The sequence below is a fragment of the Saimiri boliviensis genome, chromosome 5, assembly GCF_048565385.1.
Source record: "Saimiri boliviensis isolate mSaiBol1 chromosome 5, mSaiBol1.pri, whole genome shotgun sequence".
NCBI lineage: Eukaryota > Metazoa > Chordata > Mammalia > Primates > Cebidae > Saimiri > Saimiri boliviensis.
The window spans coordinates 44,788,069-44,805,379 of record NC_133453.1 but is presented as its reverse complement, the minus strand read 5'-3'; the positions used below and the strand labels follow the sequence as shown (position 1 = coordinate 44,805,379).

At 42.3% G+C, this 17,311-nt stretch overlaps 1 protein-coding gene and 1 long non-coding RNA gene across 3 annotated transcripts in view; both read right to left on the bottom strand.

The window, feature by feature from the left end:
* Window positions 1-2,288, bottom strand: part of STK17B (serine/threonine kinase 17b) — a 34,366-nt gene extending 32,078 nt beyond the window's left edge. Inside the window, exon 1 of one of the 2 annotated variants that reach the window (XM_074399334.1) lies at window positions 1,999-2,288. The gene's annotated coding sequence lies outside the window, so the exon portion shown is untranslated. The remainder of the gene's footprint in view (window positions 1-1,998) is intronic. The other variant, XM_039470190.2, reaches the window with a different exon arrangement.
* Window positions 2,289-4,833: 2,545 nt separating this feature from the next.
* Window positions 4,834-16,002, bottom strand: LOC141584565 (uncharacterized). The gene is made up of 3 exons (XR_012517666.1): window positions 11,709-16,002; window positions 10,853-10,963; window positions 4,834-6,986 (listed from the first exon to the last, which is right to left on the bottom strand). It is a non-coding gene; the product is annotated as an uncharacterized LOC141584565 (long non-coding RNA).
* Window positions 16,003-17,311: the final 1,309 nt, after the last annotated feature.

The window sequence follows — 17,311 nt, the reverse complement described above, 5'->3', positions numbered from 1 at the left end:
TAGTCAAGGCTCCACCTTCCTAAAAAACAGATTCTATCTTAACCAAATTGTTATTCACTAACCAATCAATGATCCCAAGATAAACTGTAGCCATTCTATACACTCATAAAAAATGACAGTTTCCAATTACAGAAATTCTACTTTTAAAAAGGCTTGCCATGTAAGCAAATATATTTAACCTCAATTTTGGATCCCTACTTTAAAAAATGATCCAAAATGTCTAATATGTATCTCAAAAATAAATCACCTATTTATACTACCAATTATTAAGATATTAGAAAAAAATTAATTGAGCATCTGCTCAGAGGAGGATCCGAGAGACGAGACTGACTAAAACTTTTGCACTGCTTCTACAAACCAGTTTTAAAAAAATACATAATCTTACAATTATACGGTCTAATATTTATAAAATAAGCACTTCAGGCCAGGCACAGTGGCTCACGCCTGTAATTCCAGCACTTGGGGAGGCCGAGGCAGGTGGATCACCTGAGGTCGGGAGTTCGATAACAGCCTAGCCAACATGACGAAACCCCACATCCACTAAAAATACAAAAATTAGAAGGCGGGGGTGGGGGAGTGGGTTGGGGGTGCGCGCCTGGAATCCCGGCTTCTCCGGAGGCCGAGGCAGGAGAATCACTTGAACCTGTGAGGCGGAGGCTGCAGTGAGCAGAGATCGCGCCACTGTGCTCTAGCCTTGGTGACAGAATCAGACTGTCTCAAAAATAATAATAAAAATAAAATAAAATAAAATATAGTTAAAATAAGCACTTCAGAAGTTGTTTAAAACTTCTTCTAAACAGTTCGGCATAAAACTAAAAAACAGTGTTATCAATGAGAAAGTAGGTTAATTATATTTTCCTTTAATAAAATTGTGCTCCTGGGTTCAAAATGCAAGGTTACATATGCTGCCACTCATTTCTACAGGGCTATGCTGTCTCCGTGCAAACATTCTCATAGTCTTGAAAACGTCAAGTGGCCACACCACGTCAAATGTCCCTGGCAAGGTTCAGCTTATCATTATTAGCACCAGTGATGTAAACATTACATCGACAAAACAACTGGTGAATGTGATACACAGTCCTCATGTGTTTAAATATCAGTCAAATCTGATCAGTATGATTGGTTTTAAAACTGTATTTTTTTTCTTAATTCCAATTTGCAAATTGATGTCAGAGAGCTTCTAGTCCAGACAGAAACTAATGCCAGCTACCAGCTGCCATAAAGCCTCTTTCAACTTTGTCTCTACTTCTCCCTCGGACGGAATTCAAATGAAGCTCTTTTCCCTACAATAAAACAAAGAGCTTGGGTAAATGTCAAAAATCGTTGGCATCCTGTAGTCGTATAGTTTGGGGATGAGTCGTGCACACTAAGTGGGTTACAAAGCAACAAAGTAAAAATCAGATCGCTGAAAATCACGGAAACAGCTGTACCCTGTCTTGCTCTCTCGCTGGTTTTTAAAACACTGTTCCCAAGCGGTAGCTGAAAACATCCCACAAGATGAGCACGAACTTTCTCTAGAGGAAAGGCAGCTAGTAGCAGGACGCTTCCACGAGTCCCGATGGGAACGCGCCCCGTGCCCACGCCGCAGCTGGGCCTCGGGAGAGGCTCGGGAGACCGCGTGGCCGCGCTGTGGGAGGGACCGGCGCCGGCCCGCCGCGAAGGGGGCCCTGCCTGGCGCGACCCGGGGACAGCCGGGGCCGGCCGGGTGGAGGGCGCACGCGGACACACGAACACGCATAGACGGAGACACGCGCCCCGGGCTGAGGAGAGTGGTGGGAGGACCGCCGGCCGCCCCCCGCGCCGAGCCCCAGGGAACCGCGACTCCAGCAGCAATCCGCCACCTGAGGGGGCGGCGGCGAACGAGCCCCTCTCAACCAAGCCGCGGACCTGGTGGGACCCCGGACCCGACCGCACCGCCTAAACCCTTCTCGGGTCCTTCTTCCTCATGCTCGAGGTCTCTGACCGAGGGGGCTGGTTCCGTCGCAGCCCCGAACCCACCCGTCAATCCCGCAGGACACTGACCGCTCCGGCCGCCTCAGGTTTTCCCGGGGCTGCCCCCTCCGAGGGGGGCTGCTGTCCCGCCCCACGCCGGGGGCCGCCACAGGACGAGGTCTCTAGCTCCAGCCCGGCGAGGCGCCAGGGAGCTCCAAGCGTGGCAGGACCCACTTTTACTTTTCCAGACAAGGGCCGACAGTTGTGACGGGGCTCTCGGTGAGGTGACTCCAGGCGACGGCAGCGGAGACGGCCACCGAGGCTTACAGTTGAGGTTTGAAAACTGCAGCCGCGTCTGGGGCAGTTGCGTTCGCCATATCCCTCCCCCTAGGTCGGGAGAGCCAATCGGAGCGCGCGCGGAGGGTGGGCTGGTCACGTGACGGGCGGGGCGGGGCGGGGCGCCGGCTCGGGGCTCGGGTGCGGGGCGGGGCCCGGCGGTGAGAGGGTGCGGCACCGGGCGGGTCGGAGGCGGGGCGGGGCGGCGCGGCGGCGCAGGTGGGGCGCTCGGCGCGGCCGCGAGGGCGGGGCGGAGGGGGCGGCGCTGCCCGGGCGGCGCGCGGGGCTGGAACTCCTGTTGGGTGTACTGCTTCCCACCTTCAGAGAGGTCAGTCCTAGAGGTGTGACCATCTGGAGACCGGTGAGGGAGAAGCCCCAAAATTCGTCCCAGCTGCCTGCTTACCAAACTTCAGTGACTACCAAAGACCTATTTTCTGACCTTTCCCTGGCATCTTTCTTAGGACTTGAACCTACCTTCTAAGTGGAGAACCCAGTTTGCTACAACTTGGCAGAGATTCCTCGGAGCGTCGACATCTGATGGGGATTTACGGAATCTAGACGCCATTGCTAAAGTTCTGTGCAAGACACAATGGTTTTACCTAGATACATAATCCTAGTTTATATATATAGGGTACACATATACACATACATATATGGGATTAGTTATGTAACCTAGGATTGCTTTCAGAGGACATTTACGATAATTGCAGAAAAGTCTTGGGAAAAGATACTGGGAGCGGCGTCCTCTTGATTTCAAAAGACTTTTTAATACTCAGTTAACACATAAAGTTGAGATTTTCATGTTCTATCCCACTAAGCCAAGCAAATTCCTGTTAACCTAGCTGTTTCCTTTTCCTACTGCATTTTCCCCAAGATAAAGGCATAGAATGTATCACAGTCTTTTTATGAAGTCTGTTTGTTTTTACCTACGTTGACTCCTCCTCCCAGTTTAATAATGTCTTGCCCCTAAAGCTTGTCAAGTGGAGAACATTGCTTCCATCTAACTAATTTCTTATTGCTAACAATTGGGCTGACTAAAGAAGTCTAAAGTTAGGATGGAAATAAACAAAATCCCACACACTGGAATTAACTTTCCTGAGGTCTAAGAATCTATAAGCAATGAGACTGCTCCCATCTTTTCTTTCATGAACATAGGTGTTGGATTCCAGAGGACTCAGCACCAGTACCAAAACTAGTAACCTCTTGGGGGGGTCAAAGCATTACATCAGTATGGTAGGTTTTGGGGTTGTGTGTTTAACTTTGGACCTCCTTAATTTCAGCATTTGGTCAATTGCCAGCCTTTAGCAATCTTCTTGCACTCACCCCATCCTCCCCTCTGTCACCAATCAAGTCCCACATCACTTCACACCTAGACACAGACTTTTCTCTCTCTGTCACTTGAAGCCAATCTTTGGTCACAATACCTCTGCTGTAACCAGCCACCCTCCTAGAGGTATTATCATCTGATGCATTTTCCTGCTTCTGCCTTAGCTCCAGGTTTTCACCATCCTCCTCATCCACACTTGTTCATCAGTTTCTGACTTTAAGAAGGTTACCCTCTTCAGGAATCAGAACTCTGCTGATTCCTACTTTTTATTCCCAACCTGATCACCTCTGCCTCATATTCTTTGGTGCAGGGTTAATAGTTTGTGTTTCTTTTATGACCCTACATAGATTGTTAACCCTTGTGCCTGATGTCAGATTCGTTAACTAGGATTTATCACACTGTCCAAAGGACATTCAACTGCACTTACTTGGTCTCAGGCACTGTGGTTCAAGTAACAAGGAATTCCTGGTGCTGAGGAGGAGACAGTACATCTGTGGCCTTGCAGGAAAATTCAGAAGTCAACACATTCCTCCAACCACCTGATTTACCTAAACTCATTCATAACCATGTCAGAGATGCATGTTCTTGCTCCCATTCCCTTGAGTAGGAAATCTCCCGGTGACATGATGGTCATTCTGTGGTAATTGCCTTTGACCACACAGTTCATTAAGTTGACCATCCTTGAATGACACATTCCAACCAGGGATGGTGGTTGTTAGGGGCTCAATTGTGTCTGTTTCCAGTTCATACATTGAAATTCTAACCCTCAGGAACTCAGAGTATGATCACATGTGGTGACAGGGCCTTTAAAGAGGTCATCAAGGTAAAATGAGGTAGTATTAGTGGCCCCTGATCCAATATGACTGGTGTCCTGATAAAAAGAAACTAGGACACATACAACACTGACTACGGGACAACCATGTGAGGACATAACAAGAAGGTGGCCATCTGCAAAGAAAGCAGAGGCGTCTGAAGAAATGAGACCTGCTGATATCTGGATCAAGGAACTCTAGCCTCCAGAACTGTGAGAAAATAAATTTCTGTTGTTTAAGCTGTCCACTCTGTGGTATTGGTTATGGCAGCCCAAGCAAAGAAATACAATGGTTCTCCCAGATCACTCCAGGTTAGTAATCACACACTGACTGGGAGTGACGATCCTTCCCAGTCACTGCAAGTAGCTTTACCACATGTGGCCAGGGATGTGGATCCTCCCTGATAACGCCACGGCACTCACCATATTCTGTCCAGGGAAGGGACCTTCTCCAATCACAGCAGGTCAGTCACCACATACTGACTACATGATGATCAGGGAAAGTGATTCTCACCAGTTCCATGTTTACTCCTATAGATGCAGAAAAGGAGGGTTTTGCACTAAGAAGGCCTCAAACTCAAAACTCTTGCCACTGACACACCCTCCTTCTGAAGAATTCATGTGGAAAGAGCAAAACAAGCTCTACTACCTGTCTAGAACTGAATACACCGGAAACCTGTGGTCAGGCTAAAGGTAGCCAGACATAGGCAAGGCCAACAGCTCTGAAGGGGCATGGCTCAAACCTCTCCACCCAACAGGGGTGCTCATTGAATGGAGACATTCACCTCCAAACAGATGCCCTCTCTGGAGGCACGAATACCAGGTATATTCAGATGGAGATGTCACAGTACATTTACCCATGGTGTCTATAGCACATTGCAATTTTGGAAGCATTGAGAACCAGAGAGACTCTAAGAGACCTCACATCCTCTGACTCTCTTGAAACACTATTAGCAAAGGTAATTGGGGCAAGTTTTGTCTGATGAGAGTACAAATGTCTTCCCTAAAAAGTGACAGTTTTCCTCTCCCAAACATCTATGATCAACTAGAGCCAGTGTGCCAATCCAACCTCACTGCACTTTACAAAGTATAACCTGTCCTGTAAAAACTGTCCAAAAGAAATGCCACGTGCATTGGTCAATATTCTAGTAGTTCATTTTTAAAAGTAAACACAGATAAAATTAACTTTAACAATTTATTTAACCCAATATTTCTAAAATGTTGTTTCAACATGTAATCAACATAAAAATTATGAGACATTTTACTTCCTTTTTTAATATTGTCTTAAATCTGGTGTGTATTTTATACCTACAGCATGTCCCAATTCAGGTGCCAAATTTTCATCGGAAACACTTGATCTGTATTTAGATTTTACAAAATTTACTGTTGCAAAAAGCAGATTCACATTCCTAAGTTGTTTTGAACATACTAAAGTTTTTCACGCCAGGTGCAGTGGCTCATGCCTGTTATCCCAGCACTTTGAGAGGCTGACGCAAGCAGATCACCTGAGGTCAGGAGTTCAAGACCAGCCTGGCCAACATGGTGAAATCCCCACCTCTATTAAAAATACAAAAATTCTCCAGGCATGGTGGCAGGTGCCTGTAATCCTAGCAACTTGGTAGCGTGAGGCTAAGAATCACTTGAACCCAGGAGGTGGAGGTTGCAGTCAGCCGAGATCACACCACTGCACTCCAGCCTGGGTGACAGAGCAAGACTCTGTCTCAAAAATAAATAAAAAATTTCAATACTAAATATAGTGCCAGTTTCTTAATTTAAATTTAATGACAATGAAATAAATTTGAAAATTTAGTCATGTTAGCCACATCTCAAGTGTTCCATGGCCACGTGTGGCTACTGAGTTAGGCACTGTAGGTCTAAAGGGCTGGAAACATGCCTTCTAATTGTGTCCAAATTTCCAGTGCTAGAGACAATCAGAGCAGTCTGGAAGCAGAAAATTTCTTGCGGCTCAGTAACCCAACTCCCTTGTTTTAGAAAGGAAGAAATCTACATTCAGAGAAGTTAGAGGACTTGCAAAAGTTCACACACCTAAACTAGATGGTGCATATCTGAACAATAATTTAGGTCTCCTGACTCTTAATCCTAAGATGTTATTTTCACCTCTTCACATCAGACATATTTCAGGATAAAATAATTTTTAAATCTATCTGAATCATCACTCTGATGATATGGGCAACAGAAAGCAAACCTGTATCCCAACTGCACTTTCATAACTTGATAAAAGCACACCCTGCAAGATTTAAGGCACCTCTTTCCACTCTGCCTTGGGGTCTGTGTGGTTTCATCTGTCAGCTCTCTTACCTCAATGCGTCACTGCTTCCTCTCCTTGGAGCCACCTGGCTGAATATTGCTGCCACCCACCCCCAGAGCATCCGGCCACATTTTTCTGTCTGCAGTTGTCCTCTCCCAGCTGTCTACCACACTTTGTTTAAGGTTGTGCTTCAGAGAATCCTTTATATTTGCAAACCAAAATATTCAGTAGAAACTGCAGCAAAGCTGAAGAAGAGCTGCTATGCTCCAGCCACAAACACGTCAGGCCCTAAAGTTCTTCCTCATGAGAAGCTGTGAGAGAGAAAGAGAAGACATATGTGTGATTAAGTATGTGACATCAGACAGCCTTGCCTTCATATCCAAGTTCTGCCCACTCCTTGTTGTGCGACTTTGGGCAATCCTCAGTTTTCTCATCTGTAAAATGGGGATAATAATAATAGCTACCTCCATGAGATTTAAACGGGATAATGCATACTAAGAACAGTGCCTAACAAGAGTAAACCCTTGGTTCCGTTCCTACAAGCTGTTATTATTTAGCAGTGGTTCGCCACCTCCCCAAGCAGAAGGACTGTATTTGTCTGCACACTACTGCACTCTGTGACTAGCAAGATGCTCAAGACATTGTGAGCTCTATGTAAATATTTGTCAAATGGCTTTGTAAGATACTGTTGATTCCCTCAAATCTTATGGTTAATGCTAGGAGGGGTCATTGGGGAAAAAATGTCATTGTAAAGGAAAGGAGAGAGGGTGGTGACTGCTTTTCCTTTCAGAATCTATCTAGTGGAGACACCAAGGTTCAGAATGAAGCTCTAAGGTCAACAAATGTAGAGTCTAGCAGGCCATGTGAGATGAAGAAATTAGTCACTAGTGTTAAAGTAGATACCAAGTGGTGCAAATAAATAAATACAGGTATAAATATAGGGTGCCGTCTGTTTGATTTGAGTAGGTAACGCCCACTAGCTCTCTTTAATGAATCTTTTTTTTTTTTTTTTTTTTTTTGAGACGGAGTTTTGCTCTTGTTACCCAGGCTGGAGTGCAATGGCGCGATCTTGGCTCACCGCAACCTCCGCCTCCTGGGTTCAGGCAATTCTCCTGCCTCAGCCTCCTGAGTAGCTGGGATTACAGGCACGTGCCACCATGCCCAGTTAATTTTTGTATTTTTAGTAGAGACGGGGTTTCACCATGTTGACCAGGATGGTCTCGATCTCTTGACCTCGTGATCCACCAGCCTCGGCCTCCCAAAGTGCTGGGATTACAGGCTTGAGCCACCGCGCCTGGCCTAATAAATCTTTTCCTTTTTCACTTTGCTATGAAACTTCCTCTGCATATACTGTGAATGACAACCTGCTATCACATTCTCTGGGAAACATGGCAGGTAAGGAAGAATAAAGCTTCAAAACCCTTCACTGAGAGAGTCTTCTTACAGCAGGCAGTAGCAGGTATAGATACGGCAGAGCCAACTTTTAATCCCCAGCAACTCCCTTGTTAGGAGTGATCTTTAGTCAACTGGTGTAAGGTGACACCATGAGCATCGAGAAGGCCAATGTACTCTGAAAGTTGAGCCATTTTGTGGCATAAAGGCGTTAGTAATGTGAAAAGTGATACTATTCCTGATTATCACAGTATTCCTGATATTGAGAATATTCAAAGATTCTTGGCCTTACCTTTAGATTTATAGAGCAGCATTTCATAGCTTCACTTTTACAGAAAAAGCATTAAGTTCAGAGCTGTTCAGAAACTCTTAAAAGGTCACAGACTATGAGAGAATGGTCCTGTAATTTACTAGCTGTGAGATCTGTGCCTCTATTTTTCATCTGTAAAATGGAGATAAGGTACTTGCCCCATAGTGTACATGGCAACAACAGTTCATAAATAATGAGCCTGGAACTGTTCTAAATGTGTTGCTTATGTTAGTTCATCGAATCCTCACATCCCCCTATGAGTTACAGTGCTATATTTTCCTCCTTTAAAGATAAGAAAATGAAGGGACATGGAAGTTATATACTTGCTCGCAGTCATCCAAGCAGTAATGAGTAGAGTCAGGATTCAACTCCATCCACTACTACACAGAATTTTTTTTTTGAATTTTTTTTGAGATGGAGTCTCATTCTGTCACCCAGGCTGGAGTGCCGTGGTGCAAACTCAGCTCACTGCAACCTCTGCCTCCCAGGCTCAAGTGATTCTCCTGCCTCAGCCTCCAGAGTAGCTGGGATTACAGGTGTGTGACCCATACCCAGCTAATTTTTTATTTTTTTTCTTTGTAGTAGAGATGGGGTTTTGCTATTTTCTCAGGCTGGTCTCGAACTCCTGAGCTCAGGCAATCTACTTTCCCCTGGACTCCCAAAGCGTCAGGATTACAGGCATGAGCAACCACACCCAGCCTACACAGACTTTTACTGTGTGGCTACTTACTAACTAGCTATGAGCAAAAGAGCACACATTCTTGGGTGTTTCATTCATCTAGTTCCTGGAGTTCTTGTTCTTTTCAGCCTTTTGTTTCCTCTCATATCTACCATTCAAAAATTGCTTTATTGTTAATATAACTTTGCAAGTATATAAAGAATGCAAAGAGGGCTAAAATGATCGCCATGGCAATGGATCAGAGTTGGAGACATCTGGTCAAAACTCCTATTTAGCTTAATATAGATACAGATGTTTACATATAGAAATATTTGAAGGTTATGTGTATATATATACATGGGTTTGTATGCTCATGTATAGCTCCTTGCTCTATCAGCTAACATTGCCTAAAAGTAATGACACCTCAGAAACAACAGCATACTTAGCACTCAGGTCTTAGTTTCTACTACCATTCTCTAAGAAAAGAAATCAAAGCTCCTTGGAGAATTGGCTGCTTCTATGACTGAGGATGGAAATATACAGATAGGCCTGAAGTATCTTGTAGTCCAGAATGAAGGAAGTGCAAGCAAACACCACCACGAAATAATGGGGGCATTCAAAGGGAAGGGACCCAGGAGCCAAGTGAAAGAGCTTGCAATGGCCAAAGCTAGGACAATTTGAGCAACACAAGAAATAAAGCAGTAGTAGACTATAATCCAAAGTATAAAATAAATATCTATGAACTCGTATTGATATAAATAAATAGTTGAAATAACAGACAAATCTTCCATACAGAAGAAATATGAATAATTTATGCAGATACTCCACCCTCAAGTCGGTGGAGTATAACTCCCCACTCCTTAAGTGTGGGCTGGCCATAATGACTTTCTTCCAAAGACTAAAATATAGGAAGAGATGGGAAGAGAACAACTTCAGGGTGGAGAAGCCTGATGAAACCTACCTCAAGCCAGATGATCAAGGTTAATGTCAATAGTCATAAGTTATGTTGCTATGTACCCTTAATATAACGTGATAAGTATGATGTTTGCCTGTGCAGTCTTCCTCCTAAGAACCCGTAACCCCAGTGCAACCAGGAGAAAATCATTAAGCAAATCCAAGTTGAGGAACAATCTATGAAGTACCTGACATGTACTCCTCAAAATTGTCAAGGCCATCAAAACCAAGGGAAGTCTGAGAAATAATTACACCCAAGAAAAACCTGAGGAGATGTGATGACTAAGTGTAGTGTGATATCCTGGGTGAGATCCTGGGAAGAAAAATGATGTTAGGCAAGAACTAAGGAAATTCTTATTTAATAATAACATATTAATATTGGTTCATCAGTTGTGACAAATGCACCCTTCCTAATGTAAGATACCATAGCAAAAAGGGAAGTTGGCTGGGTATGAATCAAACTGTTCTAAAATAAAAGGCTTTGCTTAGAAAAATGAATGAGTCTGTCATTGCTTCAAATATTCAAATTTAGAGAATGTAGAACTAATAAAATAATCAAAATATAGCCCTGCTATTATTTTTGCAGTCTATTCAAAACACCATTTTATTAGTAATTTGATGCAGGTTCAATTCAATATCAACCTCCAATCAAAATTTCCAGGTCAGATAAAAGTTTATGTGACAGGAATGCAGAAAGAGATCCAGAAAATTGTGTTTCAATATAATGTATATCATCTGATTTTAATCACAAAGTAAATCTTTCATCTAGCAGTTTCAAACTGTGGTAAGGAGAGATCTCAACACCTTTTCAGGAGTCTTCAGGATCAAAACTATTTTCATAGTGGTACTAAAATGCTATTTACCTTTTTCTATGTTATTTCTCACAAGTGTATGATGGAGTTTTTCAGAGACTACAGGATGTGCGATATCACAGCAGATGATCATAGAAGCATATATGAAAATCCAACTGTCTTCTGAAAGAGATTACAAAAATGTAAAACAATGTTTTGCTTATTACTATTTTGTTTGTTCATTTTCAATTATATATTAATAGCTATTTTTCACAAAACACGTTCTTATGTTAACGTGTAATTGTTATTTTAAATACACTAATAAATATTTTTAAAATTTATCTTTTTTTTTTCTTGATACAGGGTCTTGCTCTGTTACCCAGGCTGGAGTGCAAGTAGCACAAGGGTTTGCTGCAACTTCCGCCTCCTTGGCTCAAGCAATTCTCATGCCTCAGCCTCTGAGTAGCTGGGACTACAGGCACACACCACCGCGCCTGGTTAATTTTTGTATTTTTTGTAGAGGCAGGGTTTCACCATGTTGCCCAGGCTGGTCTTGAACTTCTGAGCTCAGTTGACCTGACTGCCTCGGCCTCCCAAAGTGCTGGGATTACAGGCATGAGCGACCACGCTTGGCCTCTCCTTTAATGTCTAATACAGTAAGTATTGACCATACTAGCCATGTCCTATGGACCATCCTTATTAGATTACCATATTTACTGCATTTACCATTACCTGTGTAGATATAACTTGCATCAACCAAAACTCTTTGAGGTCCTGAATAATATTTGAGTGTAGAAAGTTTGAGAACCAAATAGCTTCAGAACCAGTTCTCATCATAGTGACCAGTTTGCTCTTTCAAGACTGGGACATTTGCTCTTCTATAGCCACCCTGTGTCTTAACCCCATCAGTGTTTAGAGAATTCCTCACCTTTGAGTCCATGACAGTGAAAGTGGCAAATATACTCCTTGCAGTTTGGGAGGAGCAGTTACCTTACGTTCCATCAACCAATCACACATATGCACTTGAATCTGGAGCTAGTGAGGCTGGGCCATGAAGAACGCTGAGACAGAAGGAGCGGTAGCAGAGTGATCAGGTCCTGGAAGCAGCAGTTCTAGTGGCATCTCCTGTGTCCACGGCACAAGCTGCAGTGTAGAATCCTTAGCTTGGGCAATAGCGTCATCTTCACCTGAACAATCCACAGACATGGCTTTGGATGTTTCTCTAGTTATCTTGTCCTGACTTTGGTTCTCCAGCCTGGATCTCCTTTCTGTGAACTACTTAATATCCTTTAAATACATTTTTTTCAGCTTCAGACATCCAGAGATGTTTAATTGCTTGCAGTTAAGAACTCTGACTGGTCCTATGAAAAACTGATTTCTTAGTTAACTTCTGTGGTTGTGTATCTTGACTTCTTTTACATTAATCGACCTTTCTGAAATTCTACAAATAAACCATGGTTAACTAAAATAAGAAGAAAGCAAAATAAATGTACCCTTTGCTTTATATGCCATAGGAAAAAAAAACAACAACAGCCAGGCGTGGTGGCTCATGCCTGTAATCCCAGCATTTTGGGAGGCTGAGGCAGGAGGATCACTTGAGGCCAGGAGTTTGAGACCAGCCTAGGCAACATGGTGAAACCCTGTCTCTACAAAAAATAATAATAATAAGTAAATTAGGCAGGTATAGTGGCATGCACCTGTAGTCCTAGCTACTTAGGAGGCTGGAGCAGGGGTACTGCTTGAGCTCTGGAGTTCAAGGTTGCAGTGAGCTATAATTGCACTGTTGCACTCCAGCCTGGGCAACCCTGTCTCAAAAAAAAAAAGAAAACAGAAAACAAACAATAATACAAATAAATTAAAACACCTAGCTTTTTGAAAGATGAAAAGAAAAGTTCATTCTATAAACTTTTTACTTAGACTTCAGAATTGTGATCCAACTTTCAACAAGCAGAGTGTAAGATTTTCATTGTGTTACTTCCCAGCTATGCAATTTCTATAAAATGGGCAAGAGGCTCTGAAGAGACTGCCTGGTGACGCCATGCCATGTGCTTAGTTCATTATAAATCATTTCAAGTACCTCCAGCCTCTCTGAGCCAATCAAAACAGAAGCGTTCTAACACATTTGAGAGAATTTTGTTTTATAGAGTGCTTAAAAGAGGCATGAAAAGCACACGAGATTTCAAATGTACCAAATTATCCAGAAAGGATTTTGGAACTGGTTCCTATTAGGTTACTTTTCATTATTATTTAATATAACATATAAAATATGACTCTTTTTTGTTTGACCTGCTAGTGCCTGGAATAGTTCTGCCTTCTACAATTTTTGCAATCAAATTGTAATGCATTTCTATTACAGTCTAGTTACTACCTTATTGCTAGACATCAAAGGTGAAAAGTGTGCAGGTCAGTTCAGCCTTTCAGATCTTCCCATTTCATGCTAACTAGAATTATTAGAAATTTAAATTAATTTTGACTGGAAAAAGCATCCTATTCTGCAATTTAAATACTACCACAGATTAAGGATTCTTTGAAGCAATGTCTTGAAATAATTTAGGGAAAACATACAAGGAGAGCAACCCACTGCTATTTCCTCTCATCTCATATTTCCACAGTTAACTCCTCAGCAGAAAGGTGTATGTATAGTAGAAATCCACAGAAAAGCATAAATCAGTACACCCTACCTTGAGAACAGGTTGAGAAATTTAAAAATCGGCACATGAATGACCAATGTTAATCTATTTCTTGCAAGCCTAAACTACGGATGCATCTTTTTAATGCATATGATTATCTTGGTCTACTTGAGAGACGCTCCATCGGCATAAAATCAGTTGTCTTTATTTCTTCCTGTCACTCACCCGGGGCATTTTTTTTTCCTTCCTGCTAAGAACAGGAAATTGCAGAAATAAAGATTTGATCAGTTCCCATTAATTCAGTGAGCTTTGTTTAACCTAAGCTGACAGCACATTTTATAATTTGCCCAAATAAATCACAGAAAGTATCAGAATAGGCTAGTTTTGTATATGATTATCAATCCTTGCATTCTTCTTCCTATGAAGTCTATCTCTGAGGTTGTCCTTTCACAGTAAAAACAGGCAATATATTTGAGACACTTTCCATTACTCATTGACCTAGAAAAATCCCCTTCTAGTAGCTCAGTCCTGAGTAGGTCTGAAAGCTTCTGGGTCAATCCCACATGCTGAATGTGGCACAGGATATATATACATATTAATAACACTTGATGTCTGTACAGCATTTTAGTCAATATAGAGCTTTCACATTGCAATGACTTATCTGAGCCTCAACAATCCAGGGATTACTGTTAGCAAAGCTAGTATTATCCCATTTTACAGATGAGAACAGAGGTCGTGAGAGTGATTTGTCCATCAGAGGTCAGGGCTCAGTCTAGGAGTGAAGATTGTGGGCCCTTTTGAGCCACCCCTAACAGAGAAGACTCTCCAGAGAGAACACTTCCCTGTGTGCATTCTCTTCTCTCTCACCCCACCCCTTGCCTGAAGCATTATAGGAGCCCTACAACAGAGTAGCTGCAGACAATGCAGAAGAAAGGGAAACATAATTTGTCTGGAGGATCCAAAGTCCAGATGGCAAGCCAGGCCGAGCCCCATGGCTATCTTACCTGCAGGTGTGTGCAGCACCAGAAGCCCCAAAACAGTGTTCATGACTCCCCACGTGGCTGGGCCATACTCACTTCCTGCTGCTGCCCAGATTGCCTGAGGAGGTTTCAGGTGGGGATTTAGGAAAATCAAGAATGATTTACCACGTAAAGTAGTAAGATTTAGCACAGAACTAAGGATTGCAAACCAAGAGCTAAGGTTAGAGGAAGATATTTAAGAGAAAGGAATGTACTTGCTGTTTCTAAAAGTTGACATTTCTGTAGTAAGACTGAAGAACTAAAAGTATAAAGAATTAATTGTTTTTATAATGAAATGACACAGAGGAATGTTCTAAGTAAAGCAGGGCAATACATTTATATGTAAGATGCAATGTATTCGTCATTTTATTTAATTCTTGGAACACAACCTTGAATCATTATTCTCACTTCTCAGATGAGAAAAATTCTTGCTCACAGAGTTTGAGTGACTTACTTAAGGCCATATAGGGAGTGAGTGAAGACAAAATTTGAACTCAGACTATAAATCCCATTTCTTTTCAGGATACTGCACTATAATCTAAGTACTGCTTACCTGTTTTCACCTTTAGTTTCCATTATGTCCCATCTCTGTAACTCATTCTTCAAATAAGTGTATATTATTACAGTGGGAACCTACTTTTCTGGTTGTCTAACTTCTAAGGAACAGGAAGTAGGCCAAAACTCTTCAGAGAAACATAATAGATGTTACAATGTTCACATGTGAGAAGATTCTCCTTGGCAGCGATTCTGTCTTTCATGTATACTCTGTAATTATTTTGGATGTTTATAGGACTGCAATGATAGGATACTGCGGGAGCTTTCCCTCTGATCTTCCAGTGACTGGCTGATCTTCCAACTTCAGTTCTCATCTTAAATGTTAAATCCTCTGAGAGGCCTTCTTTGTCCCTTGATTCTCCCTCTTCCTTATAGCACTTTATGTAACAATTGGTAATTATGGATTTATTTGTTTATTGCCTGTCTTCCCCATGACGCTGTATTTCCCAAATGCAGGGACCATGGCGGCTTTATTCAGCAGTGTTTCCCAGTACTTACGGTGTCTGACACAAAGTAGCCACTCAGTCAGTGTTGATGGGAGGGATGGACGGATGGATGGATGGATAGACCTACAGAAAAATGTGGTTTGGCCATCTGATCTAGGGAAGACTGGATTACATTTTGAGCTAGGGTAGCTCAATCGTCGTTTCCCTATAAATAGCTTTGAGATTTGGTGGCCTCCCAAAGACAACAGACAGGAACTATGAAGCCAGTCCATTGGGACAGGAGGGGGAAGGGAAGTAACATTTATTAGCCCGTAACAAGTACAAAACAATGGGGTATTAAAAGTAATGGCAAAAACTGCAATTACTCTTGCACCAATCTAATAGATATACATGGACTTATTTAACATAAAAAGCACGGCACAAGAAAGAAACAACCCTATTTTATAAATGAAAAAAGTGAGATTTAATAAGCTGGTGAGGTTGCCCAAGGTCACACAACAAAAAGGCAGAACCAGGATATGACGTTAATCTGTCACTTTGAAGACCAGGTTTGTTTTTTTTTTTTAAATAAAGCAAATTTGGCCAGGCATAATGACTCATGCCTGTAATCTCAGAACTTCGGGAGGATCGCTTCAGCTGAGGAGTTCAAAACCAGCTAGAGTAGCATGGCAAAACCCCATCTCTATGAAAAATATAAAAATTAACTGGGCATGGAGGTGTACCTGTGGTCCCAGCTACTCCGGAGGCAGAGGTGAGAGGATCACTTGAACCCAGGTCAAGGCTGCAGTGAGCTGTGATCACACTACTGCACTCCAGTCTGAGTGATAGAGTGAGACCCTGTCTAAAAAAAAAGCAAATTTACTTTGCAACATGTTTTTCTTTGTTGACCAATAACTTACATATAAGAAGTGCTTATATTTTAAATGTGCAGTTGATAATAAGTATGTATACACCCTTATACCACCACCCAGATCAAGAAATAGTACATGTGTAGCCACGGAGAAGTCATCTCCCACTGCAGTATCTCCATGGCAAGCACAGCCTTGACTTCTATTATCACCAGCTCTTGTTGACTGTTTTTAAAGTTCACATGATAGAACCTTAATGGTGTGTGCCCTCTTTGTGTCATGACTCTTTTGTCTGTGGATTCATCTTTGTTGTTGCTTGATGCAGCAATTGATCTTTTCATTGCCAAGTTATATTACAATGAATTACTATAATCACAATCTATTCTACTATTGACAGACATTTGCATTGTTTTCAGTTTTGTTGTTGTTGTTGTTGTTACTTTAAAAAAAAGCATACTTTAAGTTCTGGGATACATGTGCAGAATGTGCAGGCTTCTTGCATAGGTATACACATGCCATGGTGATTTGATGCACACATCAACCCATCATCTACATTAGGTATTTCTCCTAATGCTATCCCTCCCTAGCCCCCAATCCTGTGACAGGCCCTGGTATGTGATGTTTCCCTCCCTGTGTCCATGTGTTCTCATTGTTCAACTTCCACTTATGAGTGAGAACATGCAGTGTTTGCTTTTCTGTTCTTGTGTTAGTTGGCTGAGAATGATAGTTTCCAGCTTCATCCATGTCCCTGCAAAGGACATGCACTCATCCTTTTTTATGGCTGCATAGTATTCCATGATGTATATGTGCTATATTTTCTTTATCCAGTCTATCATTGATGGGTATTTGGGTTGGTTCCAAGTCTTTGCTATTGTGAACAGTGCTGCAGTAAACATATGTGTGCATGTGTCTTTATAGTAGGATGATTTATACTGCAACCTACAGAATGGGAGAAAATTTTGCAATCTATCCATCTGACAAAGGGCTAATATCTAGAATCTACAAAGAACTTAAACAAATTTACAAGAAAAAA